Genomic DNA, 17,231 nt, shown 5'->3' with positions numbered 1-17,231 from the left:
GTCAGCAGAAAACACAAAATGAAAGTCATGTGTGTGTGTGAGTGTGTGAGAGATTAAATAAAAACACAGTTCAGAAAAATACAACTAAAATGAGTGAGAATCAAAGAAAACTTCCTGGTTATTCTTCAGGAAGAGGAAGTAAACTCCATTTCTGACAAAAACCTCCTGCTTTTACCAAAAAATGGGTCGCCTCAAACTTCAGATTCAAAGTTGCTGATGACATTTATATTTTGAAAACAATGTTTTGCCATATTTGCAGCAGTTCAGAGTAACACTGCATATTTATACGGTCATGTTACGAAGAGAACATCGATAATGGGATCCTGTCACGACCATACCTGACAACATCTCTAAAATTCATGAGAGAAAACTGTGATCTAATTTCCGATGAATGCCATCCAGAAGCAGTGCTACAGCTGCAGAGCGTGTGCAGCCAATCGTCCTGTGTTGACCCTGTCCTCACAAGGCACCAGATGCATCAGAAACTCTCTTTGCTTTGGAGTTTCATGGGAAAATCTGCAATGCAATGCAAACTCTTTGGTGGAACATGCCCCGTCTTCCTGCGTGTGCAACTTCTGATAGGAAATCGCCTGAAAGCAATCCGCACTGTGTATGTTTGTCTAAACGGCGAACAAAATGAAAGCCGGCCCTTGGTGGCTCAGCAATCATTTGCAATGGAAATTCTCTGACCCGGGACGCCCAATCCTTCACATCCCATTTAACTCGATGGAGCGCATGCCAGCCCGGCCAGCGCTGTGAGCAGAGGGAGTTAAGCTCCTGTAATGTGACAAAGCAGGTCTGAAAAAGCTTTCTAGTCATCAGCAAACCAGTAGCCTTTTAGTTTTAAATCCCACTAAGACTCTAATCATAACTGTAATGCTTTTTGTAGTACTCCATAACAAGAAAGTGCCCAGTGTATCACTCTTTCAACAAGCAACGGAGGCTGCTGGGTACCTCAAATCTGCCAGGCTCTTATAACCAAATTGGTTACTGTAACACATCCTCTTTCTTTGTGTTTTACAAAGCTGTAGATTTGCCAAATATTCCAAAACATCCTTTTTATCTAGAAGGCTGTTTACACATTAATCCGCTGAAGGAGGAACGTGTCTCTTTGCTCACCTTAAATCTCAGTTTAAGACGCGTTGGTACGAGCAGGTTACATCACAACACCATGAACGCACATACACTGTGAGGCAGGAGGCATCTTTTCCAGTAGTTAAACGTCTGAAATGAACACTATTAACATATTCCAAGATTTTGTTTGTTTTTTTTCTGAGAGAGAAAGAGTAGATGGACTTCTAAGAATGTTTAAAGTGGATACATTTAAGTTTTTTTTGGTGGAAAAACCCTCTCAGACACTACTTTATATTCCACGCAGAGCATGTTTATTAGTTTTAAAAGATGTCTGTAGGGGAGTGAGGCTGCAGCCTCCTCAACAAGCCTTCATGTTGTGCTATAAATAAGAATAGAAATAATAATCTCAAATGACCTACAGCTGTTGAAAGCTGTCTTCGGTCAGTCAGAGAATCCACTAGAAATCTATACAATTCTTTTCCTAATTCATTCTGCTGGCAGTGTTCACTCTGCTTACCATCGCTCCATCTGTGTTAATTCATTTTCAAAAGAGACGTGTTTAACAAGACGGGCAGCATAACATATGAACATAACACCTACAGTAATTACCCTACTCCGCCATACTGCCCGTGCTGTCGGGCAGAAAAGTTCTTTTTTCTCCGTAAAATGAGTGAAACTAAGCCTTTAGCCACAGTATTGTTCTTGCATAATCCCCACCGCTCTATTCTGGGACTTCCACACTAACTCACGCCTGGTTGGCAGAGTGCTCTGCTCTCTTTATGGCTTCGTGGGTGTGTGCGAGTAACTTCCACAGCACCTGCCCGCTTGCTTTTCAATTAGCACACAGAAGATGTAGCATCATTATCTTCCTCATGAACAGTGCTAATCCAGTTAAGAGATGGAAGTTCCCTCAAGAGCTGTATTTGCTTAGCTGGGATGTGATAACCACGGTGTGTTTTATGAATGAGAGGCCCTGCAGAGGAGAGTATAAAAGGCAGTTTTAAGTCTGTTGCTTTCAAACACACTCGTGGTTGTGTGAGCATCTTTTCCATCGTAACCTTTTGTCTGGTGCTTTCCCCCCCGCTGTCTGGGGTGTAATTTTAGCACTTTGAGGAAGTGGGATTTCAGTGCTTCTTTTTATTTCTCAACTCTTGGTAGAATCCAAAGAGGCTCAAGCTTGACCTTGCTGACTTGAACGGACGGGGCCAGTTAAAACATCATGAACGAGATCATGAACGAGTGTGGATTTTTAAGATTTCGATCTTTTTTTTGAGAGTAAAGCAATTTCATTTTCCAATTGCTGCTTGTGGAAGGATTCTTTTTCATTTCCATACCAGAGTTTGCATGAGCCAGGGTAGCAGGCATGTGGTGGATAAAACATAACTATCATGACGGCGCTGGGGAAGAGTTATTGATTTGCCCTGCAGTAACACAGTTTGATTAGTTCCACAATGTGGAAGCTGGAGCTCGTCATAACTTGATGCCTGTTTTTTCAATGAAAGCCCGGCTTCATAACCTGAACTGTGTCAGTGGTTTTATAGACAAAAGGCAGTTTATGTTTATGTGGTTGTTTGCCTTCTCTGAAATGCACCCACTTGGAATAAGAGGGGGTGTGTGTGAGAGAGAGAGAGAGAGAGAGAGAGAGAGAGGCTTGGATGTGCTCGCTGTTCTGCTGGAGGAGTCAAGGTCACTTTATGATGGAGGCGTTTTTCTGCTTATGAATGAAGAATGCTGTGCTGGACCCTCCTGGTGCTACGATGCCTCCCGCCTCCTCCAACACACACACACACACACACACACACACACACACACACACACACACACACACACACACACACACACGTAGGCTTCACAGTTAGACAATGGGACTATAGACCTGTTTCCATGACTTCTCTCTCTGACCAACCAAAAAGCAACATTCATCCCCGCCTCGGTCATGTGACCTGGCAGGGTTTTTGTGTGCTCCCTATCCATCCCCTCTATATACACACACACACACACACACACACACAGAGGGGTCCAGTGAACTTTGAGGATAGCCTGTTCCTTGAAGCGTGGCCCCAGAGGCTCACATCATTGTTGTCTGCAGTGATCAGTTGGGGGTGGGGCAGGGGGCGGCTCTGGTCCAACCATCCCCCGTTTCTCTCCCCACTCTCTGCTGCTTTTGAAGAAGTGCACTTTGATGTTTTGTTTTTTTACATGACAAACTGTTGTGTCTTTGGAAACGAGGCACACTTTTGCGTCTTTTGACTCTCATGAACTCGCTCCAGCTTTGAGCACTTCTTTTTATTTTCTTCATGTTGACAAATGGACTTCAGCTTTGCTTTGGATGACAAAGAAAATCTTTTGTATCTCCTACGCGGGAATATTAAGAGAGCGTGCTTTGATTTTTAAACCACTTTTTTGAGTGTGCTAAAGAAAATAAATGAATATACGACATTGGTACAAGCGTTTGGATTTTCTATTATATCATTTGTTTTGCCAAGACCTGCAACTCCAGTCTGTTCCTTTAAGCATCCAGGCCTTTCTTTCCAGCCTCTCCCTAATGGTCCAGCTATGTAAGTTGATTACACCAAAGACCCCACGGGCCCACAGCCAGACCAGCCACTGTGAAGTCTTCTGGGGAAGCGCATAGCATAGCTGACATTTTTATCTCCGTAATGCGCATCTCAAGCTGGGGCAATTTAAGCTTTAGAAACCACCGTTATCAGGCTCAGAATTGAATCTGAGGTTCGTAAAAGCCGTCTGGTGAAGATCAGAATGGACGGCTGGTCAAGCGTGGTGTCTTTAATTCCAGCTGTATTCGTGAGGCTGAAAGTCCTTATTCCTGCATTACTCAAGCCGCTCACTTCTAAAAGAGATACTGAAGTGTATTCGCTGATCACACAGGTCAGCATGTGCACACTATGGTAGATTGGTTTTTCTCATCGCAGCTAGAATCCAACAATCCCTGCAATGTTTCCTGTTGCTGCAGGAGTTTCAGAGCTGGGATCGACTTGTCTCAAAGACATCAGTGAATCGGGCAGCATTTCCATAACTCATTCTCATATCTGTCAGTTTGGACTGTGGTGAGTGGGTGTTTGACCTGGACAGGCTGCTTCCAACAGGGCTGAGAAGCCTGAGAGCAGAAGGTCACACTGTCAGTGACTCAGTGCGCCCGTGGGCTCTATCACACTCTCACACACACGCACACACACACTTTTCCTAACTGGCAGTGAAAAGGCTTCCAGGGTAAACACCTAATTGTGCTCCTCTTTTCTGTTTTTAAGCTCTCACCGCCGACCTTGATGCTGACTGATATTGAGTTATGTAAGGGGGGAGGATGGCATGTTATTTTTAAATCTAAAGAGAAAAGAGGTTGCATTTGAACAGAGCACATAGCCTATTGTGTATCAGTTAGCAAGGCAATGGAGGAAAAAAACAACGCGTAATAGGCACCTTACATAACACTCTTGAATACACAAGCTGTAAGTGCAGAGGATTAAAATACACACAGCAGGGTATTTTAATGGTACAGGTAATGTTTCATAAGCACTTAAATATCCCAAAATATCATGTGCTGAGGTTGATCAGGGAGCAGTGATGAACGTCATGTGTGAACAGTGTGTCACCGTGTTTGTCTGCTCACTTAGTGTTTTGTAACTGGGATGTTGGATCCTGTAAACACCTGATGAATTCAAATAAAAAAGATCCGTTCAGATCAGTCATGATGTTGATGATCAGATAATATCACTTCAGCATCTGAATTTCAAGTCAACCACGATCACTTTGTTTTGCTCTTTTTTTAAACACTATTTGTGTATGTACACCTATTTTTGCGTTAATATCATCTTATGTTACCTGAATAGTTTGGCTGAGAGTTATATGAGAAGATCAACACCACTCTCTCGGTTGTACAGTAAATACGAGACTGGAACTGGCAGCCCGTCGGGTTAGCTTAGCATAATGACTGGAAACAGTGGGAAACTTGCTGCTGTTTTGCAGAGAGCAGGATGAGGTGTTTCCTCCTGTTGTTCCTCCTAAGCCGTTCATCCAGTCACAGTTCATTTCCCATTGAACTTACCCAAACTGCAGTGTTACAAGCATGGAGTCAGTAGCATATTAGCCTGTGTGACCACATTCCATTACTATTGTTATTATTACAAACTGTCACAGACAATAATAAGAGGATATTTGCACAACCCGTGGGCAGTGAGACCCAGCTAACAGTGTAACTCTACTTGACATTTCATGCCGTTAGATAGACCCAGGAGTGTTTGGTCCAATTAAGTAGCTGCTGTAGCTTGCAGGTTGTGTACCTATTAACTTTGCCTCTGTGGTCTCCACTGCAGGCTGTGTACTCCATATGAAAGGTACTGTTTGGACTATATTTTACAGGAGAGAAGTCCTTAACTCCTCTTGTGTTTATGTCCAGAAAATGAAGGAAGGCAACTACGCCACATGCACGTACCGTTTCTTGAACACTCTGCAGCCACGCTCTCATTACAGTGTTAATTGACATTTCTGTAATGTGATCATGCATTATTGTATGTTTTGATGGTTTGCAGACTGCACTAGCATGCACATGCAGGGATACGCATTGATTATGTTGATCTGGTCTCCAAACTGCAGTTTGATGGAGGAATTATCTGCTGTTATTAGATAGGGACCATGATAATTATATCAAAGGTCATCCCCCAGTGAAAGTAATCCAGTTCAGACTCCAAGCAGAAAGTCACACTCAAGGCCAAAGGAGGTGCTTACCATTCTTATGAGAATAAGAATTTCCTATAGCAGTGGTACCTGGAAAGCATCAGCACACACGTCGAGAGACTTCAAGGTACGAGATGTTTGCAGTCAGTCGGGGAGGACGGTGCGTTTGTGTGTTGACATGTTGCAGAGCAGTTGGATTAAATGTCAAGTGTTCTTCTACTTTGTTAGATGTCAAGTAAACATTACAGATCTGTTTGGAGAGCTTGTGTTGTTTTGGGAAGCGGGATATTGTGGGATCAAACACCTACTTGTGAGCTGTTGTTTTGGAAGGTGATGTGCACTTTGAAAATGTGGCCCAGCTTTCTGCTGTCAGCAGGAACCACTGAAACAGACCACTGCATGTTGAAATGCGTGGATCATAACCACTGGAGTTTGACAATTACAAGTAAAGCATGTTACTCCTCTTCAAGTGGAATAAATTTGGTTGCGGTTTTTGAATAATAGATGATCCCCTGAGGTGTCGTGGAATTATCTTTGCCTGACGAGCTTCTCCGCGAGCAGACTGGGAATGTGCAGATTCATTTCACTTTTGAAAAAAATGGGAAAGAAAATCTGCGAATAAGGAATAGGGTTATGAAACCCGAATCGACCGACTGACGTCAACACCCTGCCTGATATTATTATTCAGCATCTGAATTTACATTTCACATTTTGGGTTTTCAGCAGACACTCTCATCTAGAGCCATTTAGAGCTGAGTGCAACCATAAGCTCCAGTTTCTGAATCACCAACATTACAAGCAACTGGTAGTAATGTGGGCCAGGGTCAGAGCCACAGCTGACTGATAATAGTCTCTCCTGAACAGCACAAACAACAACATTAAACAATTATTTTGACAACTAGTGACATCACAATTGCTTGTTTCCAACTGAGAATATTATTTATTGATATGCATATTTTTTGTTTGAACTGTTAAACGAAAGATGGCGAGTCAGGCCGTCTCTCTTTGTGCTGTAACAGACATGATGTGGTATTGATCTTCTCATCTCACTTTTGGCAAGAAAATAATACCTTATTTTATCTGATTATATCCTTCAATACTACATATATTAAACTTGATAGTCAAAATGGATAAAAACAGTATACAATTTTGTAAATTGCACTTTTATGGCGGCACAAATTTGAATTTCTTAAGCCTTGAAAATAAACAAGATTTCCTGCTCTGCCAAACAATGATATCTGATTCACAAAAACTTCAGCCTTTACGGCTGTTAGTGGTAATTCTGTTTAACATTTGCCTGCTTCAGCACAACCAGCCGTGCGTGCTAAGGCTGAATAGCTCGTGATTGGAACAACAAACAGTCCAGACAGTTTCAGGCAGGTTAACGCTGATCAAAGTACAATCTGCTGCTCCTCGATCAGCTGAGGAAAGATTTTTTCTTCCACCTCTTGATTTTTGATGTGAGTTTCTAAAACCAGAACGAGCGACATGCAGGTAAACATAGCAGCAGGCCATGATTACAGAAGAAGAGACTTGATACTCCACTCGTCACTTGTAAGCCTGAAAACTGGCTATCGGCAGTTTGATCCTCGCTCATGGAGAACAGCAGCTGTGATGAGCTTGAATGCCAGTTCGTCACAGTAGGTACAATAGTATCTTTTTGACTGCATATCAAAAATATGACACATTGGTCTATGGCTGTTAAAAATGCAGGGGGATGTGAATTCCTCAGCAGCACAGGCAGGTTTTGAATTTTGACAAGAGCAGCTGGCAGAGGGAGCGCAGGGGTTAACGAGAGGGATTTTGAAAGGTTGTCGGCAAACGGCGCAGCATCCTGGATGGGCCAATGGTGCTGAAAGAGAGCAGAGTATTCACGAGGGAGCTGAGATAGTTTGGAGAGATTATTAAAGCTTTTGACATGGAGTTGGGCCGAGTCCCCAGTGAGCTCTCTGACTCAGCAGACTTCAGCATCCCTGACAGACAGTTGTGTTTAGATCACACAAATATTCTTGGCCCGAGCGTCATTAGTGACAAAGGTCTTCTAAACTTTTTCACTTCCTCAGATCTCTTTGGTTTGGCTTCAGCAAAATGACTGATCACATGACAGCTGAACTCATGCACAGCCCCGCGTTCATGTTTTCCCAGCTTGAGACAAAAACAATATGATCTGTTTCTATTAGCTTGTTGTTCTTCCGGTTGCTGTGTTGAAATGTTTTCCTACTTGGACACTTGCCTCTCTTTGGCTCGATGGGAGTTTGTGTGCAAGCCGAAAGTTCTGGATGTTTGCATTTATGAGGCTCATACGAACCAACGTTGACCTCAGCCTGGGTGGAGTAAACATCTGTTTTTGTGTGGCACAGATGGCCTGTTGAGCTTCCCGTCTGAAATGAAGATGTCATCGCCTGCTGCTCGAGCAGTAAATGTTTCATTTGGGCATTTAGCCTCGCAGCTCATGATCAGTGGGCTTTTGTGACAGTGTAAACCATCTGACTCATTCTGTTGCCGGGTGTTGTAATCTGCTGTTGCGTCAGTGGTGATTGGGGGGAGTGAAAGTGTGTAGTATGTTTGTGGTTACTACCTATTCCCCAGCCTTCTTTGAAGAAAATTAATAAATGAACACTGCATTTGACTGTAGAAGCCATAATGCTTATTCTAGCTGTATGTTCACACTATTAGTAACAAAACTACAAAACACCCAAAGCTGTCCACATACACTGTCGCTGAGTAGCCATTGAAGTGTTGCTCAAGTGCTCATTGACGTAGTTGTGTCTTAACATGGGTCACTGGTTGAGCACTTGTGGAGGTGGCTATCCTTGATTATCAGCACTAGCTCGCTCAATAACACACCAGCTATTGTGCACTTAAAAATGCACATTACAATCCTGGTACTCCTTCAATAGCTGCCACCCTCTGCTGAGCTTCGTTTTTATTGTTAATTTTATTGTTAACTCCACCTGCCAGCACCTGAGAAAATGTGGACCGAATTACCATTATTGAATGATTAAAAACAAGGTCAGTCGTAAAATGTGTAAAAACTGGATTCAATTTATCTTAAAAAATGATAAAAAATCTGTACTGCATCAGGCCAAGAAACAGTTCAGCACATAATCCCCCATAAAACCACAATGTGCCGTTTTCATACTACAGCTTTTGTATGGATTAAACAAATGAGATATAAAGCGATAAGTGAGCTTCAGAGCTGCTGGTAGATGGGTTGCTGTTTCCCCATAGTTCCTTCTTTATGCTAAGTTAAACTAAGATAACCTGCTTTCAAGGCTCCAGTAGTTCAGTCTCACAGCAGTGCACTGAAAGAGGGGCACACTAATGAGATATTTATATGATATGATTATCCATAATTAATCCAATCAGCTCAGTTAAGTGAGTTTTTAATTCACAGGGTTGATCTTGATCAGTGGCCTCTTGCTCGCTGTCACCTTATCTTTGAATTTTGCCGCTTTTTTCACCGACAGACCTGTTTCCTCTTTTCTTGACAAACGCCTACTTCCTCCTTCTGTCTGTCTCTCGCGGCACTCTCTCGGTCGCTCTTTTGCCTGAGGCGAAGCGCTGCACAAACCGTTGTGAGGTCTTTGTCTATGGTTTGTGATGCTGGAGGCACTTCGATTGCAGACGGATAATAAAGTTGCTTGGAAAGAGCTGCCCTCTTGCTCTCTCTCTCCACTTTAAGCAGTTGTTTGCACAAGAAGCAGGTTGATTGAGAGAAGAACTACCAAGCCTGTTGGCTGTCAAGTTTTCCGGTGAGTCCTCGCATCTTCATAGTGTTTTCTAACGCTGTCTTCATGTTACACAGGATGCAGTAGGCCTCAGGGTGCGGCTCTGCGCACTCTCCTGCCTCCTCTCCTCTCCAGTGTGTCACCAGTGGGCACGAACACTGTGGTTAGATGTTTGCAGTCTGAAGTAGGGAATGTCTTGGTACGTACTGTACATGCTTGTTGGCTGATTCGAGATGGGACTCGGTTTCCACATCTAACCATAGAAGAATGGAAATGTCAGAGAACGGATATGTTTTAAGACAGTTGAGCGTTGTGGCTACATGCTTTGGGGGGTGGGGGGTGGGGGGTGGTGGAAATGTGGTGTCAGTAGTTTATGATTTTGGAAGGAACAAATAAAGAACATACTTACACAGCTGATAAATCTGCTGCCTTGGAAAATAATTACTTGGCAGTACTACATGGTTCCTTCACAATACACATTATGGATTAGTTGTGCGCCTGTAGGCCTAATTTCGCCCTGTGTTTTCTTTTCCTTCCAGCAAGTGTCTTCTTTTTTTGTCTCCTTGTCTCTAAATGTTCCAGTGTTTTGATTATCTGGGTTGCAGAATGCCATCCAAGTACCTCTAATTGTTTCTGACTCACTTGTTTACCTCAAATTGCTGGCTTGCTCTGCTTGCAACACACTATTTAGGCTACACTTGTACCTTGCTCAGCAATACACTGTAGCTCCATGCTTCACTCGCTCTCCTGTGTGTGCAGATTTATGTATCCGGACACACATACAGAAGTTTTAGTATACAGTATGTGCACCAGTTTCAGTGCAAGAGTCTACTTCGTGTCCCGTTAAAGGCCTCACGCCTCAGTGGGAGATCGGGTGGCTGCTGTTGAGAGTTGTTACGAGCTGCTGGTACTGACATTTGACAGGATATCCTGGTTGCAGCAGTTTAGAGAGAACCAGGGAGGGTTTCTGACACAAACGTGCTGGGAGGCATACAGAGAGATGTCACCAGTCTGCTTTGATGCTTGCCAGTCCGATCTTCAGACAGTACTGAATTGACAAAAAAAAAAGTGTCTGTGCATATGTGTATATATAGTTTGTATACACATGCATGTTAAGTCTCTTAGAGCGTGGTACTTCCTTCTTTGGTTAAATCTAGAAGCATGTTTCTAAACCCTGACCCCAGCCTTCCCCCTTTTCCTTTTGTCTTCTTCCTTTTATTTGTAGCTGTTTTGTCAGCCCTTTGTCTTGGAGCCAGCAGCTTTTCCTGTGGGCTGGCTGTTGGGTATGTGTATGTGTGTGTGTGTTGAGGAGGGTTTGGGCATAACACAGTCGCATTTGTAAGATTCTCACTTTCAGTGTACTCTCTCTGTTATGCTTTACTCTAGAGTCCATGGTGTATTTTTGTTTTACTATTCTACATCAGCGATTCCCAATTAGGAGTACCTGCACTCCAGTGGCTGTCTGTGCAGACTGTGGAGTAGCTCAGCCCATATGATAAAATAGAATTTATGATTTGATAAAGAAAATCTCCACAATTCATAACCCCTGAACAATGTTGCCATTAAGACTCATAAAAACTAGTTAGCAAACAGTTGAGCCTTGCTCTGCCAGCCCAGATCGATTTTTTTTGACATATTAAGATTGATTTTTAGAAAGTCTGGACAGGAAAAGCTCCAGTGTGAATACAAACTTAGATGTTAACACTGAAAGTTCAACTGCAGTGAAAAGTCATTGCAACAGCACTGTTTTATCAACTTTTATATTATTAATAGTTAAAATCCACTTCAGAAACAACTGTACTTGGGGGTACTTGAGTTCATCTAACGGGGCTGGTGTGCTTGGGGGTCGCACATAAAACAAGGTCTACATTCTCCACCTTGAAGTTCAACATGGACTCAAAGAGAAACTTAACACCCCTGAAAAAGCTTGTTTTTGGTTAAGCCTCTCAGCTTGCTGCAGTGATGTACAGGTGTACTCACATCACTGTTGGGTGGGGTTAAAGGTGATAAAAGTGAGCACTTTTGACCCCACCGAACCACACCTATCAGCACAGCTGGATATGGTCAGAGGTGAAAACAGGCAGTAAAACACTGCATTTCAGACTGGAGTTAAGTTACACTTTAAGTATGCATGTGTGCGTGTGCGTGTGCGCGCGCGTGCGTGCGTGCGTGCGTGCGTGCGTGTGTGTGTGTGAGAGAGAGAGACACCTGGTATTTATCATGTTGTGGGGACAAAAATCTGGTTAGGTATAGGGTAAGGAACAGGCAAATAGTGGTTATGGTTAGGGTTAGGCTCCAGGAAATGAATGTAAGTCTATGTAATGTCCTCACAAGTGATAAAAACACAATGCGTGCGTGCGTGCGTGCGTGCGTGCCTGCGTGCGTGCGTGCGTGCCTGCGTGCGTGCGTTTGTTTCTGGCATGCCCACACCTCGCCTTAAGGGTGTAACATTACCATCCTCTGGCTAGTGTGTGTGTAGGCGTGTGAAGGCGTCACGCTCGGAGCAACAATAACTTGGTCCTCTGCACCATGTCGGTGGCCTTTTGTCTCAGCTCTCAGATAAAAGATGGTGCTCTTTTTGTAGGCCGTCATTCTCACACACACGCACGCACACACAGACACACACACACACACACACACCACAGGCCCCGGCGGTGAGGCAGACCCTTTGTAGAGTCATCAAATGAAGAGCTAGAAGGGTTCTTTTGAAATCCACCCAGCACATAGGTTAACACAGACACACCCACACACAAGCGCACACACAGTTGTCAGCATATAGAATTGCTGAAATACACATATTAAACCATGAGCATGTACACTCACCCACACTCAAAATGCACATGATACAGTGAAACTTGATGGTGCGAACACACACACACACACTCTCTCTCTCTCTAAGCACATGAGAGCTTTAGCAGCCAGGAGTGGATGTTTAAAGAGGATTCATTTCTACAGTCTAAGACAAATGGTTTTGATTGACAGGGTGGCCTCATGTTGCTTTCTTCATGGTATGTGTCGGTAAAAGGAGCTACAAAGGATTTTTTTCTTTCTTGCTGGCATGTTTGGTCTCCCAAATTTGATTTTATGTTGCTGCTTGTGTGTGACAATAACATATAAAGATGTTCTCAAAGCCATGATAATTCCAGCTTGAGATTGTTTATAATAGTTAGAGTGAGTCAGAGTTCCTTAAGAAGTGGCTGGCGTATAACTTGTTTGAAACAAGTACTAGACTTGGGCCAGATGCCTATGTGGTCTGCTGTAGGAGGCTGAGGTTGCACCAAATTTATGGTCGCTTTTTTTGAAAAGTCGAAAAATAGAATCTTGTCAGTGGGAGAGATGTTTGACCTCGTGTCTGTAAATTTTATGAAGAAGACTTGCTGGAGATTAATGACCAGTTTTGAAGGGTAGAGCTAGAGGAGTTCATAGTTTTGAGCAAAAAATAATGCTAGAAAAGTATTCAAACTTTTGGATCATAGTTGGTGCCAATTATTTCTCTGTTTGTTCTCGTTCTCAAAAGGGCTCAATTAAAAAAGGCAGATACACCCTTCGTGTTTGAACTAAGAGAAGGCTGTAGGAGCTCATGAAAAATAGAATGTGTCAGTTAGATTTAGTAGCTGCAAACAAAGAACTTGACTGGTACATCACATCCCAAGAAGATTCATTAACACAGGTGATGAGAAATGCATAAAAACTTCCGACAAGAGAAAGATAACAGCTGCTAGTTTGTTTCCGTTTGTGCCATTGGTGACCGAGTTAGGGTTTGGGTAATGTGCCATTTTCGGCACAGATCAGTGTGTGGGTTGCTTGCTTAGAGGTTGTTGTTGGTGGTGTTTCCCATAGCGACAGGGATTTTGAAAACGGTAACACACAAATAGCGGAAGGGCCTGCCATTGACTGCCTGAAATAGGCGACCAATGGCAGGCTGATACTCAGGATCTACATCCAGTCAGTCAGCCTGTAGTAAAGTTGATGTAGGTGGAGAGAGGCATCAGTGGAATTAATTTGCGGTCTGACACATATATATATGTCATGTGTCAAAACTACTGAGGGGGAGCGCATAGGAGGTCTGAAGTGTGCTGTTTAGCATGCATCAGGCTGCTCAGGCTGCTCCAAATGAAGTGTCAATTAAATGCAAAAGACTGGGGTCATATTCAAATCACCTGGAATTCAAATCTTGACATAGTTTGGTGGGGGTGATAATGTAGTAAATGTGTTAACAGAGGCTTTTCTGTGCTTTTAAAGTCAGAGGTTCATCGAGGCTAAGTGCTGGTTGGTCGCTCTGACATTGTCTGAAAACTGCTGCCTCATGTTCTCTCACACCACTAGGCTTCATTGTAAAAGGTCCCAGGAGGAGCTGGCAGGAAATGGTTTACTTATATCATGTTCCCCTTGATATTCATGCCCCCGGTCTCACTCTTACTTGTCCTCTCTCTCTGTCTCTCTCTCTCTCTCTCTCTCTCTCTCTCTCTCTCTCTCTCTCTCTCTCTGCAAGCTACTCCTGATGGAGTTTTAATTAAAACTTACTTCAAAGTGTTAAAATTCCTTAAATACAGCAAATAGGCATCCTCATTTTTTCACGTTATTTAGGGATGTCTTAATTAAAATTCTTTGTGTTACATGCAGTTTGAAAGTGGTGCTGTTGGATTGTTCAACAGAGCTGGAACTGAAAACACCTGCACTTCCAGTAGTAGATCAGTTCATTGTATTTTTCTGAAACTGCAAAGCATTTTTACATCCTGCTTATTGCTTCTCTATCGTGGACAACTTGTTCTTAAATCCACTTCCAGGTACATGTTGGGAAGGCTTAATTTTGGTCTCTCTAACCCTCTTTCTCTCTTTTCTCTCATTCACTCCTCTCAAATCTTTAACTTTTGCTCTTTTCTTATCTTATCTTACATAAGTGATGACAATTTTCTGGCCGTTTTTCAGCACCATCACTCAGGAACTGAAGGGGAGATTGTCACCATATTTCACGTTTGGTCAGATACTGACTTGGTGACACTAATCTTGGGTGTCCACCTTGAAACTGTGCTGGTTGTGCAGATCTTCTGTGCTTGAAGATGTGTGTGAAGCATCCACATTTTACAATTTGTAGTTTCTTTGCAGCGCCATCCATATTTGAAGCATTGTAGTCCACCACAGGCTCATTGTTTCTGCTCATACTGAGCTTCAGATGATTGTCGTTGCACCATGTGATGAAGGTCTCTATCCAGAAATGCACTTTGACTTGACCTTTAATTAATTTCCTTCAAAGTCTTCACTGCATACAGTATATCATGTGAGTCTGGACAGACATGGATGTAAACTGCTACTTGATTGGTTGGTGGAGGCAAACAGCCACGAGGCGGTAATTCTAGTCCTCTGTTGTGTTTTCCAACATAATATGACTTTATACTCTTTATCTGGATTTACTTCTAATGTCATTATTTCATGTTTACTGTCTGTGCCTGTCTTCCTTTAATCTCTATTACCTCTCACTCCCTTCCTTCCTCTCTGCCTCCGCTCATGTTCACTCACATTTCTCACTTCCATTGCTTGCATCTCCTCTCTTTCTCTTTCCCTCCCTCCTCCCGCTACAGACGGTGTGACCCCCCTCGCATTACACGTCATGAATTATTGAGGTGAAACCCAGCACTCCTCTGCTGCCCGACAAATCACGGGCCTTCTCTCCTCCTCTGTTTCCTCTCCTCTTACCCTCTCTCCCCTCTTTATTGATGGTTTTGTTTAATTCCGACCTCTGGCAGCAGATCATATCACAGGTTTCTGAGGGTAACATGAGATTTAGTTTTATTTTCCCCCGCTCTTTTGGAGCTAATCCTGAAGAATTTTAGCCACTGTAACCCGGAGGCACATGCCTGTCTGGTTACAGCAGGTGGGCGAGTGCTTGAAGACGGATTAACTGCACACATACACATTCATATATTACAATACCTTGCTGGAGTGGAGCCCAGTTAGACTTGTGGTTTGATGGTTTTGGCAGCATTTTATTGCATACAGTACATTAGTGCAATTAAACCAATGGAAGGATTATAAATGTGTGTCAAATGAATGAAAAGGGAGAGTCTGTTAAATGTTTTTCATTGCTTGATTTATGTTCTTTTTGGTCAAATTCTGCAAAGTAATATGTTCTGAGTTGAGGCAGACTTGCTGGGAAATGGAGAAGAGATTGATGAAAGCACGAAACCGTCGGATGCGGTGGACAAAATGAACGATCGGGGGAACAGAGGAGAGAAAGGAGAGAAGCGGGGTCAGACCCTGAAAACCTGAGAGCGCTCTTCTCCAAATAAAAAACATGTTCCGTTAGTTTGTTTAACCCTCTGGCAAAGCGACAAATGAACACGCACGCACTCACGCTCAGCAAAACCAGGTTCACAGCAAATCACCTGCTCTGACGCGATGAGCTTTGACAGCAGCTAGCTCGATAACAAGGTCTCATTTACACTGTGAGGAGGTTGCTACAAGATGCCAGAGCGACAGATTAGGGATTTGATACACAGCCCTCCAGGCTATCGTAAACATTCATGATGACTTGTAGAGGGTATATGGAGAAAAACACACACACCTGGAAAAAAATCAGGTGTTTCTCAGAAGTTGTTCCCCTGGAGCAGTGTGTGTCGATTGCAAGAAAACATGTTGATCAAATGAGCTGGACCATTTGTAGCCCTGTTCATGGTGTGCTGGTGTGTTGAACCGCTGTGTCTCTCAATTACATTTGAGCCCATTTTCAAGGGATTTACTGTGCCTGTCAGCAACAAGCTAGGTGTGTGTCCTGGTGTGTGTGTGTGTGTGTGTGTGTGTGTGTGTCTCTCCAATCAATAAGCCTCAAGGCCGTCCATCTCTGAGTCATCTGTAGTTCTCGGAAGATGATGACAAGGTGCTCGGAACACACGCAGAAACACACACACACACACACACACACACACACACACACACACACACACACACACACTGGTGTTTACTGGAAAACCAAAGCCGAATCCTCAGTCAGAGGGACAGGCTTGTATTTTGACTTCAGACTTTCCACTCTCCATTTTTAAGTATAAATACCGTTTATTACATCTTGGGTCTTTATTTTGGGAACTTTGGTGAGTGCAATACTGTCACAGCTGACAGGAATGGCCGAACTAATTGCTGAAGTGGGGGAACGCAGCAACATCACTGCAACAAAGTCTGACCGGGCAGGAAAAAGAAGCTGTTAGACAGTCAGAGTTTAGTCAGATTACCTTGACCACTTTATTTGGAAGTGAAACCAAAATGTGTAACAATCAGTCACTGCACAGATGCATTAAGTACAGGAAGTCAGAGTTGAACCAGACTGAAGTCACACTGTAAATTTGGATGTTTACAATAGACCTAACTAATAATGGATTACAGAGGCTAAGACCCAAATATATATTTTTGATGAGGATCCCTTGAATGTGTTTTAATAACTGTGCACATACTGAGCAGGACATCTCACAGGTGAAAAATCTTTTGGGTCATGGCGATGCTGAGTCAGAACTGCCTCAAACATCTCCGCCATTTCTGTACGGCACTTTACCGTCACTCATCCACCAACATATACACAGATTGTGCTGTGATAAGCTAACAATTGACTGGGTATTCATGTTATTGTTCCCTTAACTGGCTGACTTCTGTGCACATCTTGCATCTTTAAACAACATTTTTCCTCACAAAAAATGAAAACTGCATAAAAAGCTATTTCTATTCAGATTTTTTAAAGTAATTTTCTTT

General features: G+C 43.1%; 1 protein-coding gene across 10 annotated transcripts in view; it reads left to right on the top strand.

The window, feature by feature from the left end:
• elmo1 (engulfment and cell motility 1 (ced-12 homolog, C. elegans)) overlaps nucleotides 1–17,231 on the top strand; it is a 106,060-nt gene that overhangs the window by 13,337 nt on the left and 75,492 nt on the right. For 2 of the 10 annotated variants that reach the window (XM_070984404.1, XM_070984403.1), the window contains exon 1: nucleotides 9,432–9,521. The exons of 7 other annotated variants lie outside the window; for them this stretch is intronic. The gene's annotated coding sequence lies outside the window, so the exon portion shown is untranslated. Of the gene's footprint in view, nucleotides 1–9,307; nucleotides 9,522–17,231 lie in introns of those variants that run through there. One more of the 10 variants, XM_070984407.1, reaches the window with a different exon arrangement.

This window comes from Chaetodon trifascialis, chromosome 17 (genome assembly GCF_039877785.1).
Source record: "Chaetodon trifascialis isolate fChaTrf1 chromosome 17, fChaTrf1.hap1, whole genome shotgun sequence".
Classification (NCBI taxonomy): domain Eukaryota; kingdom Metazoa; phylum Chordata; class Actinopteri; order Chaetodontiformes; family Chaetodontidae; genus Chaetodon; species Chaetodon trifascialis.
Note: the sequence above shows the minus strand (reverse complement) of the source record. Positions and strands in the feature narration are given on the sequence as shown.